Source organism: Piliocolobus tephrosceles, chromosome 2 (assembly GCF_002776525.5).
Source record: "Piliocolobus tephrosceles isolate RC106 chromosome 2, ASM277652v3, whole genome shotgun sequence".
Taxonomy (NCBI): domain Eukaryota; kingdom Metazoa; phylum Chordata; class Mammalia; order Primates; family Cercopithecidae; genus Piliocolobus; species Piliocolobus tephrosceles.
The window spans coordinates 166,913,789-166,931,969 of NC_045435.1; positions in this window are offsets into that span (position 1 = coordinate 166,913,789).

Below are 18,181 nucleotides of genomic sequence, written 5' to 3' on the forward strand. Positions count from 1 at the left end.
CTTATTTGGGGGTATTAAAACTCTACACAATATTACAGAAAATGAATAACCCATATTTTTAATAAAAATAGGTAGACTTGGCACATATTTTCTATATCCATACAACAGAAAGAGAGGTGATATATTTCAAAAGGGACAAAGGAGACAGAACAGAGCCTTATTAGAATAACATACAAGGATTATAATTGAATCAACTTAACAATGTAAATTTTGATTGTCCTGGAGAAGGTTAAACCTGAGGCTCAGCAGTATTGAGTAATTTATGTGTATTCTGTCTTCTACCTACATGGGATGAACGTTTATTCCAGCCACATTCATGAAAAATAAATGGGTTGTTTGACTTGACAAAGCAGTGTACCATCTGAGGAGGAGAAAAGATGGGATTTCAAGTGACAATGTAATGGTGTGGGCCCAGTCATTTTCTATGAAATTTAAAAGAAGGGATGTGGCTGTTCTGAGAATCTGAAAAGTGGATGCAGTGGATGGCCTGACATGAATAATGGCACCATACATTTTGACGGACTATGCGATTTTATTTGTAGTTCTGCATGGTATTTTCTTGCCTTCCAACTTCATGACTCTAATAAGGGGGTTACCACGTCATCATTTTGGAGTCATAATACCAATTTTCTTTATTATTTTAATTAAAAGGTAATATGAAATATCTACAGGACAGTTTTCATTTGAATTTCTGTGGCATTCTTTGCAATGAAGAATGAATCTCCAATATTCTCTGTCACATTGGAAAATCTTAATACTATCTTGAGACAAGACAGAGAAAGAAGCTGATGTGAAAGCTCTTAGAAAAGCACTGTCAAACTGAACTTTCTAAGAGGCCAGAGATATTCATTAATCTGTATTTCTCAATGCAGTAGTCACTAGCCATAGGTAGTTATTGGGTGTTTGAAATGCGGCTAGCGTGACAGAGGAATTGAATTTTTATAACATATATTTAATTTTAATTAAACATAAATAGTCACATTTGGCTAGTGCCTATCATATTGGACAGAACAAATTTAGAAGACACTTAACACAGGATCAAGTCTTTGAGAAGAATGTCTCTGCACAGATGTAAATCAATATCAATTCGTAGCAGCCGGAGCATCAGGCAAGTTGGGAACCTAATACCACCCAAAGATAATCTCAAAGTTGCTGAGGCAGCTCAGGGCTAAGGTAACAACACATCTGTACCTCATTATCTGTCGAGGAGACTCACGTTAACACACTTGGAAGCAATACAATCACTTGTAAAGGTAGGGCTGTTGCATGACTTTCATGGATCTTAGGTACTTTGGCTTTGTGGACCCATTTCTCTATACAAAGTGTTAAAAATTATATTTTATATTTACGTGTCTATAAAGATAAATATAATTTTGAACACAAAATGTTTATACTTTTCTTCCAATTTTAAAATGAAATATTTTCATAGACCCGACAATGTTTTTTGGGCTACAGGGACTGCACCTGCTCTGCATGGGTAAGTTGGCCTTACATAAAGGAGAATTTAGTAACCAAGATCCAAGCTAATCGGTTAGTATATAAATCAAAAGACTTCCATTGATCTAAATTAAAATAAAGATTTGATTATAATTTACTGGATCATTAATAAATTATTTAAATGAAATTCTTACATTTCAGATGTTTCTTTCCATTTTTATGTACATAAAGACTTATGAAAAAGTTCTGTTTTAAACATAGAATTTGAGAAAGAAAATTTCAAGCTTACTTTGCATATTCTAAGGATAAGTGAGAATTGTCACTTCTGTCTAGAAGAATGGGATATTTTGATTAGTTGATCAAAGCATGTTGGCCTTGGAGATATAGACACTAAAAGGCTGAGATTGTTTGTGCCTTTCAGTATGGACTTGGAATTATACAAGAACTTGGGTTTGAGCGTTTGCCATATCTGGTGTCAAATCTCCATCCTTGCTTAGTAGACAGTATGCCCACTGGCTGAACATGCATCCTTTAAAATATCACCACCTGGCCCAGAATCTGGAATTTCTTTTGCTTCCTAGCTGTGTGAACTGGAGACCAGTTGCTCACTCTCTCTGAGACTCAGTTCCTTTGTATGTAAAACAGGAACAATGGTTGTGAAGATTGTTCTGAAGATTAATGAGAGGATTCATGTAAGTTATTTGTGACATAGTGGGTACTCCATAAATATTAGTAATTATTAGAAATTGACTAAGATTTACATTGAGTAAGATTATTACACGGAATAAGATTTTTTTTAACCCTGAGCTTCAGTTTTTCTCATCTTAAGTAAGAATCTGTTCAATCAACAGATACTCATCTGGCTCCGGAGCTGTGTGGCAAAAGACCTGTGACTACAGCAGAGCGTAGAATTCAGGGAGTTAATAACACCTACCTGCAGAATGTATGTGAAAATTTAATGGGACAATGTATAATTGAAGTTCTTGCTTGTTAGACTTCCTGGCACACTTTATTCACTAAATAAATGTTAATTTCTTTCCTTTGTTTTTAGTTGGTGGAAAAATCTTGCCTCTCTTTCTTATAAAGTTTAAATGTACACTTTGGGAGGTTGGGGTGGGTGGATCACTTGAGGTTAGGAGTTTGAGACCAGCCTGACTAACATGGGGAAACCCTGTCTTTACTAAAACTATAAAAATTAGTTGAGTGTGGTGCAGGCACTTGTAATCCCAGCTACTCAGGAGACTGAGGCTGGAGAATCTCTTGAACCCGAGGGGCGGAGGTTGCAGTGAGCTGAGATTGTGCCACTGTCCTCCAGCCTGGGCAACTTTCAATAATATAATAGCTTGGCTAACAGGAAAATCATTTGTTTTCTTGTTACTTTAATATAAACGGTACGTGTTGATGGTGTGTGGTTTATTACAGCAATCACATACATAATGCTAAATTATTTTGAATTAGATTGGTGTTACAAAAAATAAAAATAAATGACAGAAATTCTTATCAAGTATCATAACTATATATGTGATTATTCTACAGTATTGGGTTTCATTAAGAACCTTAAATGCCCAAGAATAGCTTTTGGCATTTCAGTTATTACAAACCATACAGCTGCTCAATAGCAAATGAAAGACAATCACAGATTGAAAGAGAGTCATCTAGGAGACATTTAAATGAAGCGTTTTATTAATAATAAAAAGGGAATACGCTTCGATTCATTGTTCTTCAACTTCTGCTACCTATCTTCCACTCTCTGTCCTTTGAGAGGGGCTGAGGGTTGATCCAAATGGGAATTACCTAATTATGGGGACAAAATTCCTATGGCTCAGAATTGCAACAGGGACTGAGTTCATAAAAGACAAATGCTAGGACCAGAATGTGAAAAAAACAGAACTCCAACCAGAAAGAGTAGATCCAAATACAGGGGAGCCAGGGTACCCTTAGACAGGCATGTAATGATGTGGGAGTACCCAATGTTTATGAGCAATATCTGTTCTGATAGGTTGGGGCTCATGCCGTATCAGTTGCTAAAAATCTTGAATAGTTACTTAAAATTTATATATTTCTAGAAAACAAATCATGCATTGTGCCGAATATCAAATGGATGTAGGAGGAGGGAAGCAGGATGACAATAGTATTTAGAACTAACATATTAAAATCAGAGAAACCAGAACTGGTAAAATTGAGCTTACAAGCAAATCAATGAAGGGGACAGACCTTACATTATGGCTTTGCATACTATGTATCATTTGAAATTGGTCCTTTGTGGTCACATTTGGAAACGGAATGATTAGGTAGGTTGACCTAACCTAAAGTATAGGTGGCAAAATATTATTAACATAAGTATTTCTAATTTATACTTAATTATAAATATTTCTATGCTTCTGGAATCTGGAGAATTATTTCTTAGATTGTTTCCACCATTAAAAAAATTTCAAACTCATTCTATACACTTCAAATGAAAATAGTACTATGATTTGTATTGAGACTTTAGGAAAGGTTGTATTGCCATACAGAGGTTTCTTTTATTTTCAACCATGATTGAATTTAATTTATTAAATTGTATAAGCTTTCTGATCTTTTAGTAAATTCCTAAAATGTACTTAGCTCATGTCAGCATTTTTCCTTGAGAACTTATGCATTTCTAATATCCTGGCACCTCCCAGGGAAGATGAATAGCTCTGTGTGGGATGAGATAATGATAGTGGGTTCAAACTTCAATCATCTTGAAAGGTTCTGGACATCTATTTGCAAACTAATGCTAGTATTTAAAACACTTAATAATAATAACAACAACAACCGTAAGCATCTTGATGAATTCTAGTTCTGCAGTGTGCATTGTCGAATGACTCAAACTTCTGAGAGACTGGAATATTTTTAAGAAATAGAAAAAAACAAGATAAAAGATATAAACCAAAGAGTGCCAGCCTTTACTACTATGTAATTTGTAAAACATGTGAAACTTGCTCCCTCTAAGTGCAATCCATAAACCTAATACTTATAAAAATAAATATAGTAATATGCTTTTAACTGACATATCCCTTTTATAAACCTGAATCACTCATGGTTAGAAGAAGTTCCAAATGCATTTCAAAAATAGTGAAAATAGTCTGTAGTAACCACTCTTAGATTTATAGGACAGCTTGTCTAAGTGATTTCAAGTTGGTGTGTTTCCAACTATGTTCTTTTATTATCACTTTAGTCTCATTTACATTTTAGAGACCTACTACTGATGATGCTTGGTCATTATGTATAATTGATGAGAAAGACATGCAAGTAGTCAGTCATTCAGGTCAGAGATATACAAACCTCACTTCCAAAACGTCACTGTGGGCTTCCTCTTTGTTTCACCTTTGTGTTTCTTCTGGCTTTCACTTCTTACAGCAGTTAATGCCACCATTGAAACTAGCATTTTATTTTAAATATAGATGACCCTGGAATTATGAGAGTACTACCATACAACCTCTCGTTACGCACACCCCAGTGCAGTTTATGAACGCCAACGGCACTGCATCTGAGCCGCCTGTCAGCCCCCACTTCTTGCAGATGCCTCAGCAGATCCAGTGCAGGCACTGAGGGGCAGGCTGCCAGCAGTAGTGAGTCAGCTGGCGGGGTGTGCGATTGTACTTAGTGCGGGTATGTGTTTTGATACTGCTCTTCACTTCTTCTGTACTTTCTTCAATTTTTAAAATAAAATTTCTCTACTTCATGTCTTAGAAAAGGAGATAGAATGCAAGAATGGCAAATCACACAAAAGTGAAGAAAAAGCTCACTTCAGATACAGAGGCTGGAATAAAGCTGAATGAACTAAATTCCAAGTTGAAATTGTCTCCTTTGGGTCTGAGTATAATTTGTTAGAACAAGGGAAAATGTTTGAATAAAAAATGTTAAATCAATTCAATCAATGGTGGCATGAAAATGCATTGTCTGCATGATGAGGTGGGAACACGTGCAACTCTGTGCATGCCTGCTCAGAGAATACATATGCTGATAAAATTTAAAGTCTAAACCAAACAATGAATTTTAGGAAAGGTGCTTGAGACAAAGGAATGAATGGCTTGATTACTTGCAAAAAAGAAATTGTTGGCCTAGCACCAACATTTAAGGGAAAGCTTGAAACATGGCTATAGAAGTAGCCAAGACATTTTCAGAAAATTTTGTTTGGACAATTAAAAGGGAAGGCAGGTATTTGCAATTTACATTTAAAACTGATGAAACAAGACTTTTAAGAAAGCTAGTACACTGGCAATACTGCATTCTTAAGGAAGGAAGGGCATACTTCTGGTTACAGAGCAGATAAGCAGATATGTAGATCCTTTTTTTTTTTTTTTTTTTTTACAGGAGTTAGCAATGAATACTTTATTGAAAGCAAGAGCATTGGATTATGAAAAGAGTCTCAAGAAAGAGATGTTATTTTTGCTCTCTACTGTATCCTAAGTGCCTATACCAGTGCTCAACATGAAGTAGGTGCTCAATAAATACTCACTGAATAAATATTTGAAGAAGCCTCAGGTTGTCTGGTCTATACACAAAAACAAAAACAAACAAAAAACATCATGTAGCTTTTGCAGCATGTCAGGTGGCTATATTGCATGTCTGTAAAATATGTATTTGTTTTCATTTTTGTTCCATTAATTTTATAGTCTTCTTTGGTATCTCTTGGTTTGTATAAAATGTCTTTTCAGAAATTAAACCTGAGTTCATAATACAGCATCTACAGGAACAAAAATGGAATCAACTTACGAAAGTTGGACCCATGACTTTCCTTCAGGAAGCAATTAAATTGGTCAATAGTTATTTACCTTTTCTCTTTATTCTCCTTCTTTTTCCCAGGGACTTCCTAATAACCTTCTTTATATTTTAACATTTAAAAAAATTTCCATTCCAGTTTTCTTTATATCATTCAATTTGTTAGCTGAGACTTACTAAACATTCCCTCCCTAACAAAAACACACAAAATGCCCTAATGATATTTAGAATGCAATAATAGTCCTGAAGATAAACTAGCATATCCTGGTATACAGAATGAAGTTACATAAAAGAAAAAACAATGTCACTGTCTCATAATACCTTTGAAAATCATGGATACCTTCGACTCTACAGGATGTTTCAGTTTTACTTTTTCTTCCTCTTCTCCTCAAACCTCTCTGCTAGCACTGACATTGAAAATACATTTTTAAAGCTACTACTAAAATGTTGCATTTTTGGGTTTCATTTAGTTTTATTATTACAACTGCATATGAATCCATTTTAAAATTGAGAAGCTGCAGTAATTCAGCTACCTGGTTAAATGTATTTTGTATAATAGCCAAGAAACCTAACCATTTGTCGTATTTTCTAAGGGAAAAATGAGTTTTGGATCATAGCCTATTTATAAATAGTGGTGCTGCCAGGCCACTAATAAGAATGGGGTTTGTACCAGGAATCACATAGAAAACATTAGGTGGAAAATTATAAACCAGATGACTTTTACTGTGCGGAATTTCATGGATAGAGAGGTCTTTATTGCTCCCTAGCCCTGTCACTGTTATTCTCAGTTAATTTTAAAACATTGTGCCCATTTCTTGATTCCTGAAACTCTAGAATTTCAGAAATATCAAAATATATAGATCTCTTTGCTTCAGGCTCATAGAGCTTTACACTACAAAAAGTCTGCCAAGTTTGGTAAAGTTAGATATTTCATTTTATTACCAAGTAATATATTCTCCTTACTTGCTGAATTAAGACTATAATTTTCATCTTTTTAACAAGAAGAAATATCCCATGATTTGAGGGAGAAAACAAATAGGAAACAAACCTTTAAGTGAAGGAAAAAAAAAAAGAAAAACAGCAACAGAAAAGTCCAAGTTCTCATCAGAAAATCACCGAAATTAACTTGGATTTGATAAGTCAATAAAAGAGAATATACATCTAAATTTCCTTACCTTAATTATGTTTTATCCTTTACATTTTTTAATAAGCTGAGAAATAACTGAATCATACATGACCACGCTTTATACTGCCCGGCTTTTATAAACAAATTGGAAGAAGATCTGGGCTTAACTCAGAGAAATAACTGTGTGAATAGTGAATTCAAATTACCAATGTCTAGTGCTTTAGACTTTTATGCTCTATCTTTTCCATTCACACAGATAATCAATAGACTTCTATGGTGTGAAAGTGACATAATTATTCTGAAATGATTACATTTTCTTTATTATATCAAGATGTTGACACACAAAACAGGCTTCTTTTTCATCTCACTGAAACATGGCAGTCCTAACCTCTCTTGTTTTTCCTTCAATAGCTTTCTTGAACAAAAGCAGAAAGGATTAGAGATCCCCGTTTTTGTGTGTTCCATGTGTTTATGTCCTTAATGGTAGTCAACCATATAAATGATAACAGAAACTTCCTTTTGAGAGGTCTTTCATCTCTGAAAGCATCTTACTGAAGACAGCATGGTTAATTTTCTTATTGGCATTAAGGCATAAACCTATGAAACAGCAGCATCAGAGTACATTTGCACTTAATGACTATACCGGGAATTTACAGTTCTGGGCTAAACAGTGCTTTCTCCACTTTGATGACTCAGGGTGGTTTGATTTTTAAAGCACTAATAATGCTGATGGACAATGGGCAGTAGTTTCACTGTTTTATTTTCCTAAGGTAGTTCAAAGTGGATTTCACTGTCTTAGCAGTGATTCTTGCTGAGACCTGGAAGTTTACCTGGCTGTAAGGTCACCAGGAGCCAGAAGGTGATGTGGTTGTCAAAAGCAACTGTGTTTTGGAATAGGTTAATAGAGCAAGCACACAAGTCACTGCACTGGGCTGATCAGACTGTTGGATTGTTGGATTAGATGGCAGACCACTATAAAAAAGGTGTTGGCGAACTGCAACGTCTTCAGAAGATATTTAGGAATCTGGAATGCATGACGCAATGGGAAGCATTTCTTCAGGGGGGTTACTTTACAGTATATAATCCCAAATCCCTGTGAAGTGGGGAGAGAAAATATCCACATTCTTTTAAAAATATGCTTTGTTTGCTGATTTAGTTGCTGTTTAAAACAATTTGAATGTATCACTTGTATACCACACACTGCTGAGAAGGCTTTATAAGAGTTGATATGCTCCCCAGGAGCAGTGGCTCACGCCCGTAATCCCAACAGTCTGGGATGCCAAGATGGGCAGATCACCTGAGGTCAAGAGTTTGAGACCAGCCTGACTAACATGGAGAAACCCCGTCTCTACTAAAAATACAAAATTAGCCAGGCATGGTGGCACGTGCCTGTAATCCCAGCTATGTGAGAGGCTGAGGCAGGAGAATTGCTTGAACCCGGGAGGCAGAGAGCAGACGCTGCAGTGAGCTGAGATGACGCCATTGCACTCCAGCCTGGGCAACAAGAGCGAAACTGTCTCAAAAATAAAAAATAAAAAAATAAAAAATAAAAGAGTTGACATGCTCAACATTGTGACCTTCTTTACACTTAGAAAAATATCTTATCTGCTAAGTGTTACTCCCAAGCAACATTTTGACGCTGCCATAGAAACTTTCCTCAAGGCCTGGAGGAATGGAAAGACCAATGTGGAGGCCTTTCCCCCCCTCCCCCCACAAAATACTAAACTTTACATGGAAAAGCATATGGAATTCTACTATCTGCATAAACTCCATGAATGCCTACAAGTACTGCTCAAACCAGAAGGTGTAGAGTAAGAGTTCCTACGTGGAACAAGAGAGAAACTTTTGATATTTTTCTGTATCATGTTATAATTTATTGTATTTCTTGTGATTGCTATTATTTTTCTGTGACGTATATCAAGTTTCAACATTGCTGGGGCTAGGGAAAGGAGTCTGTATAATCTTTAGACAATGAAAAAAAATTTCTTTGAAGTTTTAAAAAAAATCCACTTCAAGTCTTTTTTGCTTCTCATTTTTATCAAGTTAAATTTTCACCTGACACAGTGACATATGGTGACTTGATATAAAGTACTCATAATATAGTTTCAATTATCCTTAACAAGTCTGTGTTTCTTGAATATTAAAGAGTATTTTTACAGCATTTTATAAATCAGAATGACTTGATTGGACAGTGTAATTCTTGAGACTATATTTAGTATATTTCTACCAATGCATAGGACCTCATTTCTGATAAAAAAATAATTAAAAAAAAAAAAAAACCTAAGAATGTAGACAGTACTTTTGGATATACTTCTAATGAACTGGCATCTTCAGGTTATAGTTTGAATGTTATCTTTTTGTAAGCATATTTTTTGTTAGTTGGAAAAATATTCAGGCTATTAATATATTAGCTTCAGAAAGATGAAGTTGGCAAATATTTTTGATAATTCAAAACACTTAGTGGAGCATCAAATTAATATTTTCATGGCTTATAAAGGAAGCACCAGCAAGTGCAAAGTAAAATTATTTTACCTAATGATAATACAGAATGATATTTCTTTTGATTAAATATTAATCCTTTTTCATTTGATAGTTTGGAACAAGTGGGCAGGGATTTTTGCATTCCTTAGTAACTCAGGCCTGATGAAATAAATTTTCTTATGCTAAAATATAATCTAATTCTTTAACACTATATGTAGTTGTGCTATATTTCCAAAAAGGCTAATGAAGCCAAACAGAAGCCTCATTTTTCCACAATTTTCAGAATGAAATGGGAGAAAATAATATATGCCATAGTTAAAACAGTAAGTATAAAACATGTACCACAATGTAAAAATATACCTAACTCAATAAGCTAACATAAAGGAGAAAAATAGCTTATGAATTATATTAAGCCACACATGTGCTAGTTATAAATATTAATATGTAAATATTGAAAGGAAACTTATCTTTGGGAATCCAAACATAATATTTATTTATTGGCATTGGAACACTGAAACAAACTGTAGTAAAGAAATTGGGAAAAACGTTTATTCATGTATGTATATACACAGTGACCAATAATGGATCACTAAATTGATTTTTTCTTTGCTGTAGTTTTAGGATCACAGTGGGATAATGGGTTCACAATCAGTAACTGGGGCGTAGCCCTGAGTAATTCACCTAATAGCATTACCTTAGTAAATCCTTGCAGTTCAGGGTCTGATCACTCCAGTGCATCACCAGAAGTTGGTCAGTTAGTTACTAAGTGACCCTAGGAGACTTATATTACCAAATTCAAAAGGGAAATGATCTGTTCACTGAGTAGCCTAGTCACTAAATTAAAATGAGAAATACAATTGTCATAGATACCAGAGGAACTAGTGTTGCTGTAGAAAGCCACGAAGGAAACCAAATTAAAATCAGAATGTTGCTTGGTGAGCAACGAGTCAAAACAAGATGAACTTGTTGCATGATTGAAATAGCTAAAGTGTCATCTTGTAATAACCTAATACATCTGCTGTCATCATTGGGACTTGGCTGCCATAGGAGTTACATAGTTGAGCTATATATATTTTGCCAACAACATTTTGCATAGTAGCCAGTTTGTAAACTGGAAGGCACTCTGCTTCCTAGGGTGGTTTGTTCCTTTGGTTTTATTGCATCTCCTATGAACTGATTTTATCAGATTAACTCATAAAATTTTCAAGGGTCTTGCTGATACTCAGGAGCACAGCACAGTGAAAAGGACACTGACACTGGGGTCAGATCACTATGTGTTTGAATGCTGATTCTGCAACTTACTATCTCAATTGTTTAATCTCCTCAAGGTCAACTGTTCACATTTGTAAAATGGGAATGATAGCATTTTTTAGGATTAAATATCATCAGAATCAGTTCAATAAACAGTAGACAGTGTTGTGTAGTGTTTGTGAGTATTGGGTTTGGAATCAAACCTGTTTTTGGCCCAAAATCTACCACTAGTTTTCTTCTCTAAGCCTCATTTTATTTATCTGTAAAATGTAAATAAAAATTCTACTTATAGATTACTTTTAGGATTAAATGAAATAAACATCATTTAACAGAGTTTTTGGCAGTTAATGTGGGCTCAATAAATGCTATCTTTCTATCTATCTATCTATCTATCTACCTACCTACCTACCTATCTATAATCTATCACTGTTTGTATCAGTATTCCTTCCATTGCTTAGAATTAATACTCTGTAGAGAATATGTCTGGAACCATGAGTAACTAGAAAATAATATTCAAAACTTTTCCTAATTTATGGGATCATCTTTGGTTTAATGAGTTTTCACTGTTCTTGTCATTCATTCAGATGCTAGTTAGTTTAGGGTTGATGGAATGATTACAATTGAAATTTATGGGTCATTATGAGAAGATTCAATCACCTTTCTTTGTAGAGCACAGCATCAGAACTGCCTCTGAAAAACTGGAGCTTCCAAGGAGGCAAAGGCCTCACTGTTTGTAGACTTCAGAATTGTCCCTCTCATTACAGCTGCAGTCATTCTGGATGAGAGAATCTTCCATCTTGTTTCCAGATTATTTTCTTTTCTTTGATTTGAAAATTATGCTCTTTCACAAGATTCTGGCTGTAATTTCCCTGGATCAACCAGAAAACATTTCAAAAGAAAAAAATAGAAATTTTATGAAGGGAAAATATATTCAGAGAAGAGTAGGTGACAGTGGCTATTCTTTTCATAAAACATGAGATGAGATACTGATGGAAATTAGGATGAGACAGAACTTATACAAGTGACATTACAAAAATGATATAATTTGAAAATGTGATTCAATATATACTACAATGTCTAGTCATACTAGAAGTGAGACGGTTTGCTCTAGGCAACCATGCAAAAATAGAAAAATGTTGAGTGAAACATTTTCTAAGTTTGTCTGTCATGAGACCATAAGGTATGTCATAGTTATCTAGAAGACACTGTAGGAGAGCAGCAGAAAATGGCTGCAAGTGGCCACTATGAAGTTCGCCTGGACAATAACTATTCCAGGTAATGTAAGCGGTATGAAGCTAGATTCTAACCTAGAATTAAACAGATCTGAGTATCTAAGAAATTTTTCTTGTAGTGATTAAAAACAATTACGTATAAAATTCAAAAGTCATATATATCTTAAAAGTCTTATATGTCTTAAAATTCAAAAATCATATATACACACACACACACACACGTATATATCTTAAACACAACAAGTCATGAACAAGTCACAAACAAGTCCTGATTCCTCATTCTCCACCACAATCTTGCTTTTCCCACCATCTTTCAATCTCAGTGGCTCAGGCCAAACTTCTACATTTATCTTTGACTGTCTCCTTTTTCCTCTCATCACAGATTAAATCTCTTAGGAATCACATTTATATATCCTTTCAAAGTATATCCAGAATCCAACCACTTCTCACTCTCTCCTCTGCTGCCACACTGGTGAAAACCACCATTAGTTATTACTTGAATCGCTTACAGTTTCACAAATATTGTCCCTGCTCCTAGCTTTGTCCTCTACACTTTTTACTACGCAGAGTAGTGATTCTTTAAAATCTATGTCAGATCATGTCAGTATTCTATGCAAAATGCTGTGATGACTCCCCATTCTAATCAAGTCAAAAACAAAGTCCTGAAAATTACCTTAAAGGTCTTCTATGATTAAAATTCCAATTTTTTCTCTGCTTCATATCCTGTTACATTTTCTCTTGTTCACTCCAATCCAACAACACTGAGTGTTTCCTCCTCTGGAATCTACAAATCTATCTGACTACTCTAAAATGGAGTTCAGGTTACCACCTAAACAAAAGCACAGCCGAACTAGATTTATTAATGTAGAATATAAACAGACATTGTTATAGAAAATGAAAGCAAAGATGTATAGAACTATAAATATTAAGGGTCTGTGTAACATTATAAATAATGACAGAATTCTACCTTTAGAGAGTGTAGCTGGAATATTTGAAGAGGGTAATTATAGGATATTTAAAAATGAGTACATTAAAATAGAAGAAATATGCTCATAAAAACATTCTGATAAATGTTCTTGTTCATATAAAACATAACATATGTTTTATTAATCATTTGGATAAATTATAGATTCATAATATATCAAAATTGTATACATTGTATAGCTATCTAACTTTGTAGTTGTGATACTATATAAAATATTCATTCAATTTCCTAATTGTCCATTCTAATTATTTTATGGATGGATAGATGGATGGATGATTATATTAATTGAGTGTTATACTTTTCATGATCATTGATGTTGCATTTATATAAATACAATGATGAGTATATATGTATAAGATGTTTTCACTATTTTATGTGACATTTTTCTTTTTTGAACAAAATGAAGGCAGTTTTCTTTTACTATTTTGACTAATATGTAATTACAATGTATATACCAAACAGAATATACCATTATAAGGAAGAGAATAAAAGCCATCTTAAATCTCAACACCTTGTGGAAACCACCAAGAGTGGTTTGGTGATTCTCCCTTCAAATATATCAACAAAAATGCAGACACCCACATACTGACACATAGGAGTATTTACACACGCACTATCATACCGCATACACTGCTTTTATCATACCTTTTATTCTTTTACTTAATACATCTTTTTTTCTCTTTTCCAAATTCCCCTTACCTCACCTATGCAATATCAATAACTTTTTGCACATTTTTCCAAACTCTTCTCTATGTTTATTTAACAACTGAATCACAAAACAGTCATATGTAAGACTTACTTGACATTGTTATGCAAATATGATCTCATATTACTTCTCTTCTTTGGCTTTAAAAATTTAACCCATGCTCACATCAATTCTTTTAAGTGCATTAGCAGAGCCTTAATTCATTCCATAAAAATTCCAAATGATATTTTAAGTATACTTACACTATAAAAATTCATCAAATCCCTTATCATTCTATATAATTTTTACCAGCAGTTGGTTCTTACTTTTGTGAATGATTCCACAATGGATATATTTATACATATGTATTTATCAACTGGTGCTTTTATTTGTATGAGATGGAGTCACAGGAGCATAACTGGTGGCTTTGGATTTATCAAGTTAGAAGATAGTGTAATGCAGACCACTGCCATAACAGCAACGCAAAGGCTCCATATGCTTCCAAAGTATCCTTTATCAACATGATTGAAAAAAAATTGAGGCTAGGCAAGGATTCTGAGAATATATCACCAAGCAACACTTCAAAGTAAAATATTAGAAAAGAACTCATCAAACCAAATGAATCAAAACAGGACCATCAAATAGCAGAAGATTAAGTGAAAAAGGGACCATGGTAAGCAAAGCATCTTGCAATATGTATAGTTAGTTGGTAAAAAAAAAAAAAAAAGATAGACTGTGAATGTGGAAGTTAAGAGATAAATAAAGATTGACATAGAAGGGAGGTACTGCAAGGAGAAAACTGGAACTAAATTCAAGAAACAACAGATGCTGGTGAGGTTGTGGAAAATAGGAACGCTTTTACAGGATTGATGGGAATGTAAATTAGCTCAGCCATTGTGGAAGACAGTGTGGTGATTCTCCAAAGACTTAGAACTAGAAATACCATTTGACCTAGCAATCCAATTACTGGGTATATACCCAAAGAAATGTAAATAATCCTATTATAAAGATACATGCATGCATAGTATGTTGCATTACTGTTCATAGCAGTGAAGACATGGTATCAACTCAAATGCCCATCAATGGCAGACTGGATAAAGAAGATGTGGTACATATACACCACGGAATACTATGCAGTCATAAAAAGGAATGAGATTATGTCCTTTGCAGGGATATGTATGGCGCTGGAAACCATTATCCTCAGCCAACTAATGCAGCAAAAGAAAACCCAACACTGCATGTTCTCACTTATAAGTGGGAGCTGCACAATGAGAACACATGAACATAGGGAGGGGAACAACGTACACTGAGGCCTGTTGGGGATGGGGGTGCAGGGGGGAGGGAGAGGATCAGGATAAATAGCTAATGCATGTGGGGCTTAATACTTAGGTGATGGGTTGGTCTGTGCAGCATATCACCATGGCAGACATTTACCTATGTAACAAACCTGCATGTCCTGCACATGTATCCCAGAATATAAAATAAAATAAAATAAAATAAAATATTTAAAAAAAGTCTGTCCTAAATTATCTCAGCAACACTTGGGACAGGAGGAGGAAGGGGACTATATATTCTAAAATTTTCAGGAGGCTGTGCCTTAAGAAAGCAGAGCCTCTTGATAGGGGAAATACATGAATTTGGGGAAAGGAAAGGTAACTATATACATAAATATCCAAGTTTACAAGGGATAAAATAGCATAAATAATTATAAAAACAGATGAAATAATAAAGCAAAATAAATCGCACATGTTAATGGGACAAAACAATACAATGAAATAAGTTTCTACATTAAATGTGAACATGTTCAATGATTCTAAAAAACAGTGATAGCAAGACTGGAATAAAAAGTCAAACCTAGTTATTTTCTGTTTTTAACAAACACTTAAAATTACATATTGAAAGAGGTTGAAAATGAAGATATGATCAAAGAGAGACCAGATAAGGAAAGCAAAATGAAAGTGGCAATATAAATAATACAAAGAGTTGAATTTTAGGCTAATAGCAATAAAGAACATTGAGGTGCAGAATTTAATAAAAAGCTCCAAGTTAAGAGAGAAATATTATAATAAAAAAATACTAGGCACTGAAACAAATAGCAGCAGAATATATCCAAAGCCAAGACTACTAGTAGTGCAATAAAAACCTTAAAAAATTAAAAGATTTTAATATTTTTCTTTTAAGATTAGATATCTTAAGCAAAAATATATAAAATATAAGGTAACTGAATATATAGTCAACAAATTTCATTATATTATTTGTATGCATAGGTAATATCAATAAAGAGATATGCAGAGATACTTATGGACTACAAATGATGGACATAATGTATATCTAATTTATAGATATGATTATAATTGAGAAATAGAAATAAATTATTAAAAGGTGACCTTTTGAAAACAAAAAAATACTTACCTAATTTAAAATTAAGAAGTACTCTTATAAATAATATCCAGTCATTGTGGAAATGAAAGTGGCAAGCAATATAAGAGTAATGCAAATGAGAATACAGCTGTTCCTGCATATCTGTGTGTTCTGTATGCATGGATTCAACCAATCTTGTATTGAAAATATTTTTTTAGTTGCACCTGTACTGAATATGTACAGATTTTCCTTGTCATGATTCCCAAACAATACAGTATAACAACTATTTGCATAACTTTCACATTGTATTTGGTATTATAAGTCATCTAGAAGTAATTCAAAGTATATGGGAGGATGTGGATACTATATGCAAATGCTTTATCATTTTTATATCAGTGATTTGTGCATTCTCACATTTTTTTATCTGAGGAAGATCCTGCAACCAATCCTCCATGGATACCAAGGGATGACTGTATTAAAATCCTCCACTAGTATTGTGTTGCCATCTCTCTCATTTCTTAGGTGTAGCAGTAATTGTTTTATAAATTTGGGAGCTCCAGTGTTAGGTGCATACATATTTAGGACTGTGGTGTTTTTCTTTTGGATAATCTTATCATTATATAATATCCCTCTTTCTCTTTTTAAACTTCTGTTGTTTTTAAGTTTGTTTTGTCTTATGTAAGAATAGCTATTCCTGCTTGCTTTTGGTGTCCGTTTGCATGGAATATCTTTTTCCACCTCTTTACCTTAAGTTTATGTGAGTCCTTGTGTTAGGCGAGTCTCCTGAAGACAGCAGAAACTTGGTTGGTGAATTCTTATTCATTCTGCCATTCTGTATCTTTAAGTGGAGCATTTAGACCATTTACATTAAATGTTAGTATTGAGATATGAGGTGCTATTCTATTCATTGTCCTATTTGTTGTCTGAATACCTTTTTATTTATTTGTGTTATTGTTATGTAGGTCCTGTGAGGTTTATACTTTATGGAGGTTCCATTTTGCTGTACCTTGAGGATTTGTTTCAAGATTTAGAGCTCCTTGGCCAGGCGTGGTGGCTCATGCCTGTAATCCCAACACTTTGGGAGACCGAGGCTGGTGGATCACAAGGTCACAAGATCAAGACCATCTTGGCTAATGCAGTGAAATCCCGTCTCTACTAAAAATACAAAAAATTAGCTGGGCATGGCAGTATGCACCTGTATTCCCAGCTACTTGGGAGACTGAGGCAGGAAGATGGCGTGAACCTGAGAGGCAGAGCTTGCAGTGAGCCAAGATCATGCCACTGCACTCTAGCCTGGGCAACAGAGCAAGACTCTGTCTCAAAAAAAATAAAATAAAATAAATACAATGACATAATAAATAAATAAATAAATAAATAAATAAATAAATAAATAAATAAGACTTAGAGCCCCTTTTAGCAGTTCTTGTAGTTCTGGTTTGGTAGTGACAAATTTTCTCAGCATTTGTTTGTCTGGAAGACTGTATCTTTCCCTCATTTATAAAGCTTAGTTTCACTGGATACAAAATTATTGACTGAATTTTGTTTAAGGAGGCTAAAAACAGGACCCCAGTCCCTTCTAGCTTGGTTACTGCTGATAAATCTTCTGCTGTTACTCTGATAGGTTTTGTTTGTTTGTTTGTTTTTATAGGTTACCTGATGATTTTGCCTCACAGCTCTTAAGATTCTGTCCTTTGTCTTGACTTTAGATAACCTGATGACTATGTGCATAGGTGATGATTTTTTTGTGATGAATTTCCCAGGTGTTCCTTGAGCTTCTTATATTTGGATGTCTAGATCTCTAGCAAGGCCAGGGAGGTTTTCCTAGATTATTCCCTCAAATATATTTTCCAATCTTAGATTTCTCTTCTTCCTTGGGA